General features: G+C 50.6%; 2 protein-coding genes and 1 pseudogene across 4 annotated transcripts in view; 2 read left to right on the top strand and 1 right to left on the bottom strand.

Annotated features, from left to right (window-relative positions):
• LOC149349564 (uncharacterized) overlaps nt 1–19,444 on the top strand; it is a 31,265-nt gene that overhangs the window by 1,926 nt on the left and 9,895 nt on the right. Inside the window, exons 1-2 of one of the 3 annotated variants that reach the window (XM_089578545.1) lie at nt 5,490–5,892; nt 6,001–6,121. The exons of 1 other annotated variant lie outside the window; for it this stretch is intronic. The gene's annotated coding sequence lies outside the window, so the exon portion shown is untranslated. Of the gene's footprint in view, nt 1–5,489; nt 5,893–6,000; nt 6,122–19,444 lie in introns of those variants that run through there. One more of the 3 variants, XM_089578546.1, reaches the window with a different exon arrangement.
• The window catches only part of LOC149349565 (uncharacterized), a 51,650-nt gene that overhangs the window by 23,934 nt on the left and 8,272 nt on the right, over nt 1–19,444 (bottom strand). The window lies entirely within an intron of this gene.
• LOC149349566 (CCR4-NOT transcription complex subunit 7 pseudogene) lies at nt 11,058–17,648 on the top strand (annotated as a pseudogene).

Raw genomic sequence — 19,444 nt, 5'->3', positions numbered from 1 at the left:
GAAATATCTAGCTAGAATATGCATCGGCTGACTCCTCGTTATACTTACTAAAGTAACCACATCCCTTACGAAGCAACCATGCCACTTACAGTGAACTCGCACATGTTGAAACATATAGCTAAAAAATGCATCGACCAGCTCCTTTTTCATTTACTAGAACACCTTAACGCCCCGTCCCGCGAATTCGTGACATGCAAAATGAACGCCGTGCGTTTTCACGTGCAGCTAGGAGAGTAGTTTTCATGTCAATATGCTCTTCGTAGCCAGCGCCTTCGGATAAAAATGAATCACACCACTGTGAGGCAGCTGTGTGAAGAAAAAGGGGGCGCAAATGCTCGACTGTTAGCCAACGTTCAACGACTTCTCGTGTCTCATCCTGTGAGAAATGTTTCGGAAAGAATAGGCAGAACATTCGTTGCATGAAAAACTGTTTGCACTCCTTGGGCTTCTGACGGTTGTTTATGTACGCTTGAAACGTTTTTGTGTGCGTGCGTGCGTGTGTGTGTGTGTGTGTGTGTGTGTGTGTGTGTGTGCGCGTGCGTGCGTGCGTGCGTGCGTGCGTGTGTGTGTGTGTGTGTGCGTGCGTGCGTGCATTGCGTGCGTGCGCGCGCGGGGGGGGGGAGGGGGTGAATAACCTGACGATGTGCGGTATGTCGCGAATTTGCGGCACTGGGAATCTTATCCACACTGTATCTGTTCGTGAAAATATATTGGAACTACTTCTCAATCGGAAGGTGCTGCTTCAGTCCGCTGACCAATGTCCGCCCCTTTTGCAAGGATCATTTTAAGGCAAGGTACGCCACTCTTCCCTCACCACTGCCCCCCACTTTCCCTTTGCTTCTCGGATGCAAGATCCAGTATATCTCTCGCCAGTGATGACGAAAATTCCACACGTCAACATGTCTTTTTGTTGAAGCCCTAATCAGCACACTGCTTCGAGGATCCTACTCTACCGTAATTTGGTACACGAGTGACAGCGACAGTGATGACTGCATATGCCAAGAGATCAGATACGAGTAACAGAAGCAGTGATTAACGGGGAGGACAGTGGTCCTTCGTAATACAGGAAACGAACGCGTAAAGTGGGCGACAACAGGGAGAAACTGACTGCACTACATTAGTACGATAGATTTTTGTGGCGACAAAGGCAATCTGCACCTCTAAGTAAAAACAACTGCTGGAATGCAAGTCTTCCGGGAAGGTATCCCACACTTACTCGGACTATGTGCGCAAAATGGACCGAATTCCCAGTGTCGCGAATTCGCGACACAGATTTCCAAAATTTAAGCAGCGCTTAAATATTAAGCAGCGCCCGACCTGGAATGTGCCGGGCGTGCGGACAGGAGAAAGTATTGAACACGTCGTGCTTCGGTGTGCTAACCTTCTCCTTCACCACTCAAGCAACGCCGCCCTCGCAAGTGCTATTGGCTTTGGTGGCGATGGATCAAACGGCACCAGTGATTACTCGAGGGTGCGGACAACCAAGGACAGGCTGCTTCTGTGGTGGCGATTGACGAAAATACGTCACCAAGTCATCTACGTGGTGATCAGTGGTGATGGGCTGATGTGCGAGCGATATCGCGCAACTGTCTCTGGAAACTGCTTACCAACCTCCAAGCTGCCTTTCTCCGACTTTTTTTTTTTTTACAACTGGCTGGGATATGTGCGTCGTGTCTTTCCGATACAAAGGGAACAGCCAGCCATCATCATCATAATTTTCAGCAAGCAAAGTTTATATATAAAAGTTCCGCTTTCGGCGAGAGTGGCGACAACATGGAGAAAAAAAAGACATGATGGAGCGGCCGGCGGTAATCTTGAAGCCTACTCATAAGGAGTAAAAAGGAGAGTTGGTACCCTGTGATCACACCACGTGATAGCGTGCGGTGATATCCATCAGCGCCGCGCGCGCTGATGCACTAAAACGCGCGCACTAAAACATACCAACACGAAAACATTACGGACTGACTCGGAGAGCGAAAAACCGGGGGAGGGAACAGCTTGCGAAGGCTGGCCGCGTGACGTCACGCTCTCTCCTGATTTTGTTTTTTCCTCGATGGGTGAGACGCCAACTTAAGTTGGTCCTCGGTGTCCTTTTAACGGTGTTTTTGCATGCCGCCATCAGTAGTACAGAGTATTTCTCACGAATTCCATCCAAGGCAGCAATATGTTTTTGTTTACCCCAGCCGGGTGCGCAGCCTGGTTCAATGCCAGTAGCCGAACAGAAAAAAAACAGGGATAAAGGAAGAGACAAACACAGATGATGCTACGACCTTTGATGCCAAGCAGTTCAGACAATGGGCAGCCTGACCGCAAAATGAAAACTAAGTATTGAAATGAATAAAACAGGGAACAAGAACATGCCATCGTGCTCTAAGACATTGTTCTGCCATCATTTGCAGCAGAACCGAGAAAGCTTAATGATCTGTTCACAGGGCCGCACAAGAGACATTGGGCCAGTCTCACTACGTTCGGCGTCCACCACACCCGAGTGTCTGTGGGGCCCAGGTTCAGACGCAGACAGAGACAGACAGCGTACTGCTGGGTGATTTCAATGTAGACATCGTCAGTCACCTGTCTAAACGACCTAGACTTTCTCTCGGAAACGAACCCCTGTAACCCTAATGTACAGCCAGCGTTGATATCCGCGAGAAACAGGCCAACGCTGTGGAAATTCGGAGGGGCAGCCAGCCACACACATGCCAGTGAGCCAATAAATGTCGGTCTTTACACTTCCAGGCTTTGTTACCAGACTGCCTCCAAACATATTCACCGCCACTGAAAACAGAGAAATATACCTGGGCACGACGGTGTACTTTTTCGCCCTTATTTTTTAAAGCATGAAATGCTTTTAGCTCCCGTTGTCGGCAGTGTGGTGACGTCACGCCGAGACCGAGAGCAGTCATCCGGGCTCTGAAACGAGAACATCCGGGCACCGTACGAGACTTAACGAGATTTAACGAGACTCTCTAAGCCCTCCTACGCGACCGGCATGCAAGCGCCGGTTGGTCTCCAAACGAGTCACAAAAAATAACTGCTGCCAGTGCCTTCTCAATGTTTATCAAGATATCAGTCGAGCTGTGCGTTTGATAATGCACGGAATTATAATTTCCGATTTCTAATAACGCGTGCAAAAAGCACACAAATGCCACGTTACACTTCGTTGTCATACGTGATCTCTTAGGGGCTTCGCGCATCGAAGCAAAGCCGCGCAGGCGCACAGGGGCCCGTGGGAGAAGCGCTGCGTTCAAAGGGCAAGGCATCGCGCCGAACGGGTGGTGGCGTTCCCCCCTTCCTTTACGGTGCGGTTCGGGTGTCCACCGAGATGGCAGAGAATTACTGCGCCATTTCCTCTCCTCAAAAAACCTTGCGTTCAAATGGCAAGGCATCGCGCCGAACGGGGGGTGGCGTTCCTCCCTTCCTGTACGGTGCGGTTCGGGTGTCCACCGAGATGACATTAGGCCCGTAAACATTTCATGCTTACTCTACTCTCGGTTACGGGAGAGGAAGAGATTTTTTTTATTTTCTCCTTGTCTCCCTTCCCTTGCGGTTCCTTCTACTTTTTGAGGGCTGGACCTCGCAGCATCATCTGGCCGGCCACCACTATCATCTAGGGCGAAAAAATCCCGCCTTATGATTGTGACGTGGACTTAGGAGGTAAATGCGTTTTCCCCGCTTAAGCTCGGCTGACGGCGCAAACCGCCGGCCTCACACCGTGATGGCGTCCGCTACCGAGCGCACGCCGACCGCGGCGGTTCTAGAACAAAGAAACAGAACGGGCTGCCGTATTGCTGCCGTATGGGGGCCACCATGTAAAATGGATTACTGCGTTTCGCGAGCGCTTCAGTAATGCATTGGCATTACAGAACGGCCATGTCAACCAAAACCCGGCGTACGTCTGTCGGCAGTTTCCGAGAAAGCAGAACATTCACGGGCTATCCACGCGATCGATTGATTTGTGCTGACGAACTGAATTCATCCACAGCAACTGGATTTTAAGCTTCGCTTTAAAATTTTATTGATAAATGCATGTATTGCAACTATTTTGCTGCAATCCAATAATTGAAATTGCAATTGCATTTGCAGTTCCAATTACAGTTCGTCCAATTTCAACTGTTATTCTTCCAATTCCTATTCAAATTTGTTTCAATTGCAACTCCCATTTCAATTTTTTTGGCGTTTCTTTGACTCTTTGGCTTTCGTGTTAATACATAACTAAGGTGCGCTAAAATGCCTTCTTGTTGTGTTCCTCTGCGAAAGTCTGATGATAAGAAGAAAAATGCAGGGCTATCCTTCTGCGAAGAGCCCTTCCACGATGACTTGTAAGAAAAATGGCTTGCCGCTATCCGAAGAAGTGATGGGACACCGAACTCCTCAGTGCAGTGGCTCTTCGTTCTTAATGTTCTCAAGTAATTTGCTGACGAAACACTGAAAGAGAGAATTAAAGCCTACCGGAACCAATCACAACGTTGGTGGATCATGCGGTTTCCGTTCTCCGCGGGTAAAAAATATGAAAGTACAAAGACGATCAGAGCTAGATACGCTGACTGAAACTGATTGAGCTTATAGCTGTGCGTTTCTTGAGGCCTCTTCTGGCAAACTACGCGTTCAGCATCATCAGCAGACATCATGCATATTGCCAAGAAGCCACTCTCGAGGAAGCACCTGAAGCTATGAAGGTAAATTATTTTCTTATGCATTCGCTTGTTCCGACACCACTGAAAGCGTAATAAGACATGGTGTACGCCCATTCTCCACACGGGATCGCAGTGCAGCAACGGCGTCGCCAGGATACTTAGCTGGGGCGAGCAGCGTGCTCGCACCTCCGACTTTCTCGAGGCACACGTGCGCGCGTAGCTTCTAATTTTCGGCCCATCGTGATGAGCAGCGACCATGAAAACAAATTTCAAGTGCGGCCACTCACTCTCGCACGTCCCTGGCCCCATTTCTGCTTTAGCACTGCATTGGCAACGTGCAAAGACGCCCGGCATCATACGCGTATGCAAACGCAGTTTCGCGCGCAGACGTTACGGGCAAGCGCGCGATGGGCGACAGAGAACCTTGTCACCCTGTTTCGGTTGCATTTTCTGCGGTGGCGCCTTGTACTAGCGCTGACTAGGCGCCGACGGTGACGCGCTTTGTATTTTTTTTTTTATCCGGGCACTAACCGACCCGAAGCCAGCCGATGTTGCATAACTGTCGCCCGTTCAAGCGCCGGTCAGAACCACGGTCAGAACCGCCAGATCTGTCGCTCTCCAAAGAGGGAGCGAAGAAAGAAAGAAAATATGAAACACCCATACCGAACAGCGTGCAGTGCCGGCGGTTTTATTTCTATGTTTTTGATCTGCAAGAAACCGGCGAGAGGGAATGGGGAAGGCCGGTCGTTCGGCGCCGTTGGAGTCATTAGCCGCTTTGATGTTTTTTTTTTTTCTTTGGCGCGCCTGACCAACGGCTTGGCATGCCACACAGCGAATAAGGAGAGCGACCCCTCTTTTTCTTGCCTTCATTGTATTGATGTCTCGTGACTTGTTTCAGCCAATCACTCGAGGCCGCCCGCAGTTTGAAGTTCCAATTCGTAGCCGTTGGAGAATGTCACATGTCTAAGCGCGTGTTTCAGCGGCGGCCGTTCTTTGCGCTTGAGTTCCTCCGGATGCGGCGACTAATGAACCATGCCTGTTCATCACGAAGCGTACTGTTCATCGTAATGCAGTTGCCGTGCAGTTTTCCAGTTTTCCAAGCAGATTAGTGCGGTGTTTCTCGTTATATATGTATGTGCGCCGATCTTGTGCGTCTTGTCTCTTGTCTGTGCTTCGTGTGTGTGGGAAGTGATGCGATGTGACCAAGGCTGAAGTCTTAGAGGATAACATGGAAGTTTATGGATATTTTAAAGTACAGGTATGCCCGAGTTATATCAATTTGCTCTTCAAATGCTTTTATGCATTGTGATATTACTGCAACGCCTCGTTATCGTGCATACGAGAGCTTCCCTTTCTTTTTACGCAGAGATCTCCGTCAAGGTAGAGAGCTATAGTTCGCAGCAGCTCGATACGACCACCAGTGAATGCGGCTGAAGAACTGAATGTACAATCGTAACAATACAACACCCGATGGGCTTCTGCTTTCCGTAAGTGCTAAGCTCTTGTGTAGAATTAATCCGTAGAAGTGGGATCATCAGTGTCGTCACACTGCGCCGAGTGTTCTGGCCCGGATTTCGTTGTTACAGGTACTTGCATCATAAGGGCAGCAAAGCACGAAAGCGATTACTTTTTACGCCGAAAAATCTGAGTCAAACGGCCATCTTGTGATGCAACTTTGAGGTCCTTAGGCCACACTAAGCACTGCTAATCGTTTCGTAAAAAAGGACCACCTTATTCGGCATCGACTTAATCTTCTGCGGTTCCGCTGGTGTAAGTTCGTCTGCGTCTTTTATTTCCGCAAGTTAATCTGCGGCCTGGCACTGCACATCTCAGCAGCAGAGCGCGGGTTCTAGTCTGCGGATTTCTCTTTAGCTCTTTCAGTAAAGCACATTCAAAATGAATGTATATGACTTTTTCAACAAATTACGGCGCAGCTCCTGTGAGAATGCCATGTACGAAATATTTTGGTCAGTTTTGCTTTCTTGATTAATATACAGAAGCGTACTTCAAGCGAGTGTTTCCAGCCGAGCATTTGGCTACGGCAGCCCCGTCCAGTTGCCGTAGCGCGCAGCGGAACTCCTGCACTATTTTTTTTTTCGTCATTGATCAGCTGACCACTGGAAATATATATTGCTGTTGGCACCGATTGGTTCAAAATGGACTGTAAATATTTATGAGGCATCACTGCTCTGAGGCATGTCTACTTTGAGGTGACTGAGCGACCCGACATAGTTGCCGGTGCGTCCGACGTCACAACACGCATTTATGACGCGTTTTAAAACAAACCGGCTTCGAAATGACGTTTCATATATCTTCACGTTATTTTTAATGATGCACTCGCCAGCTGTGAATAGAAGGCCGACTTCATAGGTGCCGCGCGAATTCAGAAAATTACTGTGAAGAAGCTTTGTTTGCATCACTTTTTACGGGCGGCGCGCCTGCCTGTTACCTACACCCGAGGGTAAATACCGCACGATCCTGCATATAAGCAGGCACGTGCTATAGCGTTTTAAATATATATCGGCTTAAAGACACCGTTTCATACTTTCACATTCTCTTCTAAGATTTATTCCCCAGCTGTTACGGAAGCTCGATTTCATAGGCGCCGTGTGAATTAAGAAAATAATTGAGAAAATTTTAGTTTCTATGCGTTTCTATGAGCCCCTACGCAAACAAAATAATTCAATTTGCGACCCCGGCGGCCGCGTTTCGATGGAGACGAAAAGCAAAAGGTGCCCGTGAGCTGTGCGATGTCAACACATGTTAAAGATCCCCAGGCGGTCGAAATTATTCCGGAGCCCTCCAGTACGACACCTGCTTCTCTCTTTCTTCTTTCCCTCCCTCGTTTGTCCCTCCCCTTGCGACGTGGTTTGGATGTCCACCGAGATATGTGAAATAGTTACTGCGTCATTTCCTTTCGTCAAAAAACAATTTTCAGTTTTTACAAAGGAAGGCATCGCGTCGCAGCTACCTATTCTGAGGCAGAATCCACGTTTTCGGCCCAACGCTAGCAACGCGCAATAAGAGACTTCGTCCTCGCGGCATTCCCGTGGTGGATGAAAAAATTCAGGGGGCACTTAGGCTCTCTAAGTGCTGCAAAGGGAAAGCGTTTCCTGGTGCATTGTTTTTTTTTTTACTTTGCATATTTTACTTTTTTTTATTTTTATTATTTTTTTCTAATTTTTGTTCTTTAATTTTTACTTTTCCAATTTTTATTTTTTTTATTCCATTTATGAGACCCATGCATTCACTACATGACCCTTTATTCATGTTCAAACTATGGTGCCTAGATACTCAAACCCTGAGCCTTCGTGGTAGGGTCTCCGCTTCAAATGCCAAAGGCCGTGTTTCGAATCCCAGCCTCGACACAGGTTTTTTTTTTAAGTAGTGACGCCGAAACGCGGACAAATCTGCCGACACGGCTGCCGACACGGCTGCTAACAGCAGTACGAGGCATTAAAGGCTTTCGCCTTAATATTGAGTCCCAGGAGGCATTGCCAAGGGGCCACTGTATAGGCATAGATAGATGCAAAACTATTGGCATCATTTTTGTATCAGCGGGGGTGGCGTGTGCAACCTTGCCTGTTACAAGTAAAATGAGTTGTTTGATCTATTTTGTGCCTCTTTTCCTTTTTTTTTTACTTTGAATCGCATACGTGCGGGCCGGGCAATTTTTTTTTCCCTTGACCATTCTACTTTTTTTTTTCTTCAAGGCTATTTTTCACGTTCCAGGCTATATCGCTTTGATTTCTGCGACAGTTCGTGCATTTCCTCCATTCTGCGGTTACGCCACCAGTGTCGTTTCAACTGATGATGTGTGAATTTTGCTTTCACTGCCCCTATCACCCGAATCTACTGGAAGGTTCAGCATGCATTCTCTTTGATGTCTAGAAGTGTAGCTTTACTGTCTACCAGAACATGCATAGTGCTTTCTACATTGCTCCCGCATGCTATACACAACTATCATCTCCTTGTTCATGCTTGCTTTTACATTGCCTGGTTCTAAGGCAACCTAGCCCACCGTGACCTAGCCCCAAATAAAGGGCACTGTCTTGAATTACCGTACTTCGTTTCCTTTTCGGATTTCGGTCGTTTTTGCTCTGTAATGACGCAAAGATTAATTTGTTCCCATTTTTGCCTCCACTTAGCAGTCTCGGCTTCGCGGACTTACTTTTGATGTTCGTGATGACTTCCATTTCCCTGTTGTTGCCGTGTAGTCCTTTTCTTGCCTCCATGGCGTGTTAGTGTTTTTATTGCACGGATACCTGAAGCCTTTGGCTGCCTACATCTTCTCATCCATTTTTTTGTTCGGCTATCTATGAAAAAATGGCTGAGGCTTAACTTGGTTAAGCCTGGAGAATGCGAAGCATCATCGTGTCGCGTAATTTGGAGGCGCACAACCACAGCGACGGCGCGAGGTGGGCCCCCGTTTCTCCACTGTCGTGACGTCATCGTGTCACGTGGTGTGACGTCATGTATCACGTGATTTGGAGGCGCACAACCACAGCGACGGCGCGAGGTGGGCCCCCGTTTCTCCACTGCCGTGACGTCATCGTGTCACGTGTGTGACGTCATGTATCACGTGATTTGGAGGCGCACAACCACAGCCACGGCGCGAGGTGGGCCCCCGTTTCTCCACTCCCGTGACGTCATCGTGTCACGTGGTGTGGCATGGCATCATCGTGTCACGTGTTGTGACGTCATGTATCACGTGATTTGGAGGCGCATAACCACGGTGAAGGGCTGAAGTGGTAGCTAAAGTAGTATGCTTCGCATAAAAGTACCACACCATCCGCGTACACTAAACTCAGAACACGTAGTCAGGGCTATTCTTACTCCTTGTCGACTATAGGCTAAACGCTCTACTCTACTCTTGCATACGCACGGGCTTACAGATGGCAGCGCCGTCTAGAAGCGAAACATGTATTTATATATTAATTTTATCACTGCATCTGTTTCACTGCTTTGCTGCCAGGTAGTTGTGCGTTTACCAACAATCTCGAAGTTTGTAGCTTGGACGTGGTTTACGTTATTGACCTCGGGCGTCGCGCGCCTTGGTTTCGCATGGTCCGCTTTCGTCCTCCTGCAGGTGGTGCGAGATGGCGCTGCAGAATCAAGTGCTGCCAGAACTTTAGTTTTTGGGTGCGCGTCGCTGCAAACGTTGTTGATTTGGGTTCATTTTGGCTGGAACAGAGAGGCACCCCACCAAACGCAGCAGCCAACAATTGTAATTTTGTGTAAAATTCGAGCACGAAGGAGCCAGCAAATAGCGGTGCAACATTCGCTATTGCAGCAGGATGCTACCGCCCCCTGGGATGCAGTGTGCAGATGACAGAAAAGAAGAAGTGAAGCGACAGTCCTTTGTGGAGAGCCGGTTCAGATAGAGAAACTCTATGCCGGTATCTCAGGAAGAACAGAACAACGTGGAGAGCATGCTGAGCAGTAAGAGGGGGATAAACAACTATTTCGTCAACCTGTGGAGCCGGTGTGGGTGTTCTTGAGTACGTGCTACGTGGGAGGGGGCCCTTGAACCTCGGCGATCTTGACAGCCCGCTCCACGGTGCAGGGATGAGTCTCCGGGCTGGAGCTGAGCAGCATGGTCTCCCGCCGCAAAAGCGTGAACATGGCGGAAGGAAGAAAATCTGAGCAACGACGACAAGGCATAGCGAGATACGAGGTCTGTTAGAAAAGTATCCGACCTTTGCCCGAAGAAAAAAAAATGGCATAACTGGGGCGTTAGAAATCTAATTACCTTCAAAGTAGTCTCCTTGGGACTCCACACACTTCTCCCAGATGTGCTGCCACTGTTGGAAGTATTCCGAAAAGGCCTTTTTCGGAATGGAGTTTAGCTCAGCTGTCGTTGCAGCCATATAATGACCTCTCTTGTCTGAAATCGCGCTCCTTTCAATGGCCTCTTGATTTTGGCAAACAGCCAGAAGTCGCAGGGGGCCATATCAAGAGAGTAAGAAGCCTGTTGAACTATAGGGGTCTGGTTTTTCGCCAAAAAAGTCTGAATCAACTGCCCCCCCCCCCCCCCCCCCCCACGTTCTCCCCCAGCTCTGTTGGATATATTCTGAGGGTGGGGCTGTGACACGTCTCTGTGACTACAGTGCTTCGCTGTACCGTGCAGTTATGATCTATAGACGACAAGGCTTCGACTTCGTCAGCGGACTTGGTGCAGTGAACTGACATGATCTATAGGCGACTAGGCTTCGACTTCGTCAGCGGACTTGGTGCAGCGAACTGACACAATCTATAGGAAATGTTCCTCCACCCAAGGATACCCGCCATGCTGATGGGCGGGGTGATGAATGACTACCATGCGAAGCCCGGCAGTGCAGCAGCAGCTGTTCAGTCAGCGGACTTGGTGCATTGAAGTGACACAACCTATAGGCAGTGTTCCTCCACCCAAGGATACCCGCCATGCTGATGGGCGAGGTGATGAATGACTACCATGCGAAGCCCGGCAGTGCAGCAGCAGCTGCTCAGTCAGCGGACTTGGTGCAGTGAAGTGACACAATCTATAGGAAATGTTCCTCCACCAAAAGATACCCGCCATGCTGATGGGCGAGGTGATGAATGACTACCATGAGAAACCGGGAAGTGCAGCAGCAGCTGCTCAGTCAGCGGACTTGGTGCAGTGAAGTGACACAATCTATAGGAAATGTTCCTCCACCTAAAGATACCCGCCATGCTGATGGGCGAGGTGATGAATGACTACCATGCGAAGCCCGGCAGTGCAGCGGCAGCCGCTTCGCCGGGAGCGCTACCTCACTCTTGGCTGCCAGTGGCGACAAGGCATCGACTTTGTGAGCGGACTTGGTGCAGCGAACTGAAATGATCAATCGCTGCCTCAGTTATAGCAGCACGTCGGCGCAACGTTTCCAGCGCCGCCTCGTTGTGGCCACGAGGGAGTGGCTTGAGGAACTGGCTCGAGGAACTGAGAAGACGGGCTTCCTGGTTCCTGACGAGACCGAGCGGACACCGGCCTCTTGAAACGTCTCGAAGATTGTTTGAGGTTGTATAACACCACTAGACAGAACTTGTACCATTAAACCAGACGCAAGAACGCTCTTGGGTATCTCTATCGATGACAATTTATGCTTTGGTAGTAGGCAGAAAGCTTGCGCAGCGCGCACGAAAATAACACAAGCGGCCGGAGCGGCAACTTAGCCACGCGCGTCTCGGAACTTCACAAACGCAGCGAGAGCTGTCCATTATGGCTCCATTCCGCCTGAACGAGTCGTACTGAGCGAAAATTAGTGCCCCAATAAATTTGCGACAGTAGTAACGTGGTGATCATAGGGTTTATACGAACAGTATAATTTAGGCGCCATATAGCGGAGCGCCATGTGTGTTGTCTAAAACGCAGGCAGCGTTTCAGAGCCCACCAGAGCGTTTCAGATACCGGCGCAAGCAGGGACTCCTCCAGCAGTTCATTAACACTAGACACGCAACACCAGACATGATCATGTTACAGGAGACTAACATAACACCCACCCTGAGGGGCTATACATGCCAGGAAAGCGGACGCACCGCCACCCTCATCAGCAACAAGCTGGTCACCATAGCACACAAGGAGATTGAGGGCACACAGATAGAACATGTAATAACAGAGATTATACCCAAAAAGAAACACAAGGCCAAAAGCACTTTCATAATTAACCTTTACAGCCCCCCCAGACAAAGGGATGGCGATTTTAGCAAGCTTTTTTCGGAGGCGAATAAGCTAGCCAAGACGAACACCTTAATAATCGCGGGTGACTAACGCAAGGAGCTCGAGCTGGGGATACCAAAAAACTGAGAAAAAGGGGCAGCAGATATGCGTAGCGGCGGAAAACATAGACTGCGACCTCCTAACGGATGAAAACCAACCAACTAGGCGAGGTAACAGTGTGAGTCCAGATACTTGCCCTGACCTCACCTTTATTAAGGGAGCAAAGCAGGCCGAGTGGGAAAATCTGCTGGAAGACCTTGGCAGTGACCACTACATTCTAAGAACGACAATCGAAGCAGACAACGTAAAGAAGAAGATCGGAACGGCCCACCTTACCAACTGGGACGCCTTCCGCAAGCACAGCGAACGGCTAAAAGGGGAAATCACTTCCATAGAGGAGTGGAGCCAACAGCTGAAACAAATACAAGAACTCTATACAAAGGAAATAGATAGAACAGAACAAGCACCGGAGGTGGACAGGCGGCTACTCGGGCTATGGGAGGCAAGACGCGGGCTCACCAAACGCTGGAAAAAACAAAAGCTAAACAGAAAACTCAAAAAGAAGATTGCGGAAATCACGATGAAGGCAGAGGAGTATGCGACGCAACTGGCCAGGCAGGGATGGCAGCAGTTCAGCAGGTCACTGAACGGCACGCTCAGCACGGCCAAGACGTGGCGCATACTCAAGGCCCTCATGGACCCAACCAAGACAAAAACAGAAAGTGGCAAGGCAATTCAGAAATTGGCCTACCAGTACGAAGGATCGGACGAAGAACTGCTAGAAGCAGTCCGCATCAAATGCTACGGCAAGGACAACCCCCAGGGCTACAACGGGGAGTACCAAGGAGCAGAAAATCCCGCAATGGACAGGCCGATCACAAGAAAGGAAGTCCAGGCGGCGATAAGCGCGACAACAAGAAATACAGCAGCCGGCGCAGACAAGATCAAGAACGCCTTGATCCGCAACCTCAGCGACGAGGCGATCGACCAGCTCACGGCGCACCTCAACATGCTGTGGGCAGAGGGAGTGGTGCCGAAGGAATGGAAGCACGCTGTCGTGGTTATGATACCCAAACCCGGCAAGAAGCTTCAGATTGAGAACCTGAGACCCATTTCCCTCACGTCGTGCCTTGGCAAATTGTACGAAAGAATCGTCACCAGGCGAATTCAACAATACCTGGAGGACGAAGAACAGTACCCGCACAGCATGTTCGGCTTCCGGGTGAACCTGTCGACTCAAGACGTCCTGCTGCAGATCAAGGAAGAGATCATAGACACAGCACCTAGAACTGGCGAAAACATTATCATGGCCCTGGACATCAAAGGGGCCTTCGACAATGTTAGCCACGAGGCCATTATGGAAGGCCTAAACAACGCCAACTGCGGAAGAAGAACCCACGACTACGTAAGATCCTTCCTGTCAGAACGCACAGCGACTGTGGGATTGGGAGACCTGCGAAGCGACACCTTTACCACCCCACGTAAGGGCACGCCGCAAGGATCCGTAATCTCACCAGTGCTTTTCAACCTTGCAATGATCGGACTGGCCAGAAAACTCAGCAAGATCGATGGCATCCAGCACGCGATGTACGCCGACGACATTACGGTCTGGGTGAATCGAGGCTCGCTAGGACAAAAGGAAGAGAGACTGCAAGAAGCAGCAACGTGTGTAGAAGAGTACGTGAGGGAAAGGGGCCTAGTATGCTCCACGGAAAAGTCGGAACTTCTTAGGGTAGGGTCCAACCCTACCAAGGAGGAACTGACAGTAAAGTTAGAAGGCCAAAATATACCAGAAAGGGATATGATACGCATCCTGGGCATGTGGATCCAAGGAAGCAGGAGATGTACCTACACAATTAGCCTACTCAAGAAGTCAACAGAACAAATAAGCCGCATGATAAAGAGGGTATCACAGAACAGAAGCGGGATGAAAGAAAGCGACACGATCAAGCTCGTCAGAAGCCTGATAGTCAGCAGAGTCACGTACTCGCTGCCATACCACCGCATGACCAAGAAAGACAAAGAACAGACGGAGGCGCTGCTAAGAATGGCGTACAAGACGGCACTCCACCTGCCAAGAAACACATCAAATGAAAAGCTGCTGCTACAAATGGGCCTAAACAACACATTCGAAGAACTAACGGAAGCCCAGCTAAGTGCGCAAATAGCCAGGCTCCAGCAGACAGCCACCGGCCGCAAGCTCCTAAAGAGATTAGGGCACAATGTAGAAGGGATCGTAGATAGAACAGCTAGCATTCCAGACGAGGTCCGCCAGACACTGGACATCAGCCCTCTGCCGAGAAACATGGATCCCAACCTCCATGCCGCTAGAAGGCAGGCCAGGGCAGACTATGTGAAGCGGAACCTAGCCACAATGGAAAACACAGTATACACAGACGCGGCCCTCTATCCATGGGACCACAGGACCAGAAAGTTCCGAGTCGCGGCAGCAGTGGTAGATTACATGGGGGAACCAATTAGCAGCGCGACATTAAGAAACTGTACGGTAACGGAGGGGGAGGAAGCTGCCGTAGCTCTAGCGGCGGCCGAAGGTTACCGTAGGAACAAGTCTTTGATAATCCTGACAGACTCCAAAGCAGCATGCAGGAACTACATACAGGGCAAAATAAGCAAGGAAGCGCTGAAGATCCTCCTCGAAGCAAAGCTTCCAAATAAGACCTTAAGACACAGGATTTTCTGGATACCGGCACACACCGGGATAGAGGGTAACTCGAGGGTAGACAGCCTAGTTCGCGAGATCACGAGCCGAGCAGGGCAGTCGGAAACCCTGGAGGACCCCATGACGGTGGAACCAACGTATGCAGAAATATTAAACTATCACAGAGGGCGGAGATTCAAATACCCACCACCGCACACATCATTAACACAGCACGAGGCGGTCTGCTGGCGGAGACTGCAAGCAGGGACTTTCCACAATTTATACATACTACATAAGGTGTTCCCTACACAATACAGGGACACATGTCCGTGGTGCGGAGCAACCCCCACGCTATATCACATCACATGGGAATGCGAACGTAACAGAACATTTCACAAGCTAAATGACCCGAATGCGGAACAATGGGAGGGCCTGCTGACCAGCAGCGAGCTCACGGCCCAAAGGGCACTGGTGCAGCACGCCTGCGAAGCAGCAAGACTCAGCGGTGCCCTGGAATAGGGGCGCCGACCTTGTGAAGAGGCCGAAGACATGAAGACATCGGCCCACCGCTAAAACCTGATTTTTGGAGTATTAAATGTTTTTCACTCACTCACTCAGAGCCCACCGAGGGAGTCTGAAAGGCGAGGAAGAAAAAGCTGCCGCTTTTCGTCCCTTTCTGAGCAATCTTTTTTACGCATCGAAAAAAAAAAAATACTCTTCGCCTCGAATGCGGCGCGCAGCCCGCTGCTCATGTAGCGTCTCGCGTCACCACTCTTTTTGAATTTTTACGAACTTTACCGGAAGGATCGGAGACGCCGCAGGTAAGTCAGCGCCACAGCCAATGAGCGCGCACCAGCAGCACTGCGAATGCGTGCCTCGGGAACGGCTGCTTTCCACTGGCCTCCACTGCGCTGCAGCCACGGTAGCGTCTTCCGTGCTCTCGCTGTCGGCGCCTTCGTGAACATCAGCGTCGTGCGTTGCTACGTCGCCGCTCTGGTCTTCATTCACTTGAGGTATTTTTGTTCCCTTCCGTCGACTGCACGTTAGAACGTTTCGTCGTTGGCCCGCACCAGTGCGTCGGCCATTCGTGGTAGCGAGCGAACCCGAGACCGCCATAGACCTTTCTTAAGGTGTTTTCCGAATGCGGCCTGCGATCAGCTGGCCCAGCAGTGATTTTTGAGGAAAGGAAAGGACGCAGTAACTGTCTCACTGCTCGGTGGACACCCCAGCCGCGCCGTGAGGGAAGGGAGGAAGATGGAAGAGAAAGAAGAGAGAAAGGCCTGCCGTAGCGGAGGGCTCCGGATTAATTTCGACCACCTGGGGACCTTTAACGTGCACTGACATCGCACAGCACTCGGGCGCCTTTTGCGTTCCGCCTCCATCGAAACGCGGCCGCCGCGGTCTGGTTCGAACCCGGGTACTCCGGACCCAGAGCCGAGCGCCCTAACCGCTGAGCCACCGCGGCGGGTAACCAATTTTCAATTTTCAGGGGTGCCTGCGGCATACATTGAAATCAAACTTTCATTCTGTCGTAGAAAAAAAGAACAGCGCGAGTACGTTCGCAGTAATGTCCATCATAGCATGGCGTAAACCAGTAGAATGCCGAAATCCTATTGTAATAAGTTTTGCATCTCTTGGGGCACAAGTTTTGTTGTGCTCGAACCGAACGAATAGTCCGCGCGCCTGCCGACAATCGTCGCCACCTTTTCGCGCGTTGTGAAGAAAAAAAAAAGCGAAGAGTATGTCTGCATTCTTTGCAGGGCCACGTCACCACATCCGTGACCAGCGCGCGCTCTTGGCAGGCATCGTGCGCCGCATCGCCAGCGCGAGCAGGAGCAGCAGCGTGAGCCGCGTGAGTTCGCAGTGGCAGCAGTTGTTCCCTGATCGGCAGCAACGTGGCTTACGAGATCCGTGATGTCTGGGCGTCGAACGTCGAGGACGAGTTCCGCGTCCTTGCCGAGGTCGTCCAGGAGTACAACCATGTCGCCCTACACACGGAATACCCGGGAAACGTGGCACGGCCCATTGGTGAGTTCCGAAGTGAGGAGGACTTCCAATACCAAGTGGTCCGTTGCAACGTGCGGCTGGTTAAGGTCATCCAGCTCGGCCTCTCCTTCTTTGACGACATCGGAAACGCGCGTCCAAATTGCTGCACTTGGCAGTTCAACTTCAACTTCAGTCTCTGGAGTGACATGTACGCCGAAGAACCCATGGCCAGGCTCGCCAACTCTGGCATCCAGTTCAAAAGGCACGAAGAAGAAGGCATCGACCCCTACGAGTTCGCCCAGGCCATCACTTCTTCTGGGCTGGTTCTCTCCGATGAAGTCCACTGGCTTACCTACCAAGGCCTCCACGACTTTGGCTTCATGCTGAAGATGCTCACGAACCAGGAGCTGCCTGAGGAGGAGTGGGAGTTCAACGAACTGGTGCACCTCTACTACCCGTCCTACTGCCATGTCAAGACCATCACGGACGCCTACAACATCCACCTCGGCACCCTGGATGAAGTGTCTGAGCAGTTTGGCTTCCAGCAGATCGGGCCCACACGCCAGGCGGGAAACAACAGCTTGTTCACGGGCGCAGCTTTCTTCAGGATCAGGGAGATGTTCATGTAAATAAAGGCCGTCCAACAAGCAAATCTGGCTCGATTTTATTAACGCCGGAGGGGTTCCGCAATGGTAAGTGAACTGAGCCGTGGCCCCGGGCCTCGAGCGTGTGCTCGGCCTTTGACGGAGTGGCCCGCTCCGTCGCCGGTCGACCGCGTCTGGCTCACGTCACTAACTGCGCGTACAATTTATTGTCGGGTAGCGGGCGGGGAGGCGTTCTCCTCGTCGCTTTCTTCTTCGCCATATTTGGGCGCCTACGTGGACATGGGCTGATTGGGCCACGCGTTCCATGCACGCGCGCGCCTCTCGCGCCTTGTCGTCGTCGTCTCGTGGCGGTGAGCGCTCCTCGAGGCGTTGCTCGCTCTTTGTTTTTTTTTTTTTATTGCAGCTTAGGGCCACCTATCGAGGTTTCTTCTCCGCAGGTTCTGAAATCCGAGTGCTTGTAACAAATGGAAGAAACGCGCCCAGCAATGCCTCCCCGTAAAGTTGAAACTTATCGCTGCCCAAGAAAGCAATTTGTAACACGTTAGCTACATTTGAATTACTTTGACGGGCTAATTAAGGTTATGCAGCGACAGAGAAATTGCGCGTTTCATGCAGCATTACACAATGACTCATCCGTCATGATTGTATCATCAATTATCATCTTCGCCGTCGTCGTCACTGATCGCCTGCGCCTCGCCTGAACGAAATTTATTGTGCAGCTGATACATCCACGGGGGCGAACCGCCTTTTGAAGCGAAAAGCTTCACTACCCGCACCACAGCCGCGCTTCGCGTGAGCCGTCGGAGCCAAGATTTGCCACAGCTGCGCATGCGCGAAACCGAGTGACATAACACGCGGCACAAATAAAAAAAAATAAATAAAAGACAAACAGTGTGCCACGAAACTCTCATATCGGTGGACACCCGAAACGCGCCGTAAGGGAAGGAAAATGAAAAGAAAATTGGTTTTAAGGAAAGGAAGTGCCTGTCTCTCATATCTTGGTGTACACCCGAAAGGAAACGACATCACAGTACATGTCTCTAAAGCAACCTTCTCAAACAGCACCGTATTCACTACACGCGCGTCTCCTCCTCCGCCTCCATACAGGCAGTGGGTGGAAGGCCGAACGCCTCCATCCTTATCGTGGTGCTCCCAGTGCATTGTGCGCCAACTGCGACAGCCATGACGTCAAACCAAGCACAACTGCAGCTTTTCGCTTGTATATCCAGGCTTAACGAGAGCTAAGCCACTGCCTATTTGTTTACAATATCGCATGAGTGTTGACAGATCAAGGGCCTCTTGACGCCCAGTACCGCCGGTGGCACCGACGTGCCTATAGAGTGATAGGTCGGCCAGCTCTGCATGACGGAGCTCGCAAGCGGAATAGGCTGGAGTCACTGAAAGCTGTGTTCTTGGGTAATAATTTGCGCGGTGTAGAGTGGTGGAGGCGGGGATAATATAACATTAAGAAGACTGGCAGTGGCGAGGGGGTCCACTATACTGTCGTAATGTTTTGTTCACTTTCTTTTTACTTTTTTACAGCCGCCGGCAAGTGGCGCTTTCACTTCGCTCGTTTCGCGAAGCGAGTTATCGTGCGCATGCCAGTTTCTTCCACAATAGTCGCGATCACGCGCTACCAATTGTACGATGTTCCAGACTGTTGTGTACGCACGTTGTCTGGAAAGCTCCGCGTCATGTATAAATAGAGTGCACCCGAGAGCTACGGTGTTTCTGATCCCGTGGACCGACAGGTACGTGTGTCGCTATACCGCCGCTGTCAGTTTTTTTCGTTATGCATAACAAACCAAAGTGGACGAGGTGTGCACAGCAAAAGACCGCAGAG

This window comes from Amblyomma mixtum, chromosome 3 (assembly GCF_055824585.1).
Source record: "Amblyomma mixtum isolate Tamu chromosome 3, ASM5582458v1, whole genome shotgun sequence".
Classification (NCBI taxonomy): domain Eukaryota; kingdom Metazoa; phylum Arthropoda; class Arachnida; order Ixodida; family Ixodidae; genus Amblyomma; species Amblyomma mixtum.
This window is presented reverse-complemented; position numbering and strand designations above follow the sequence as displayed.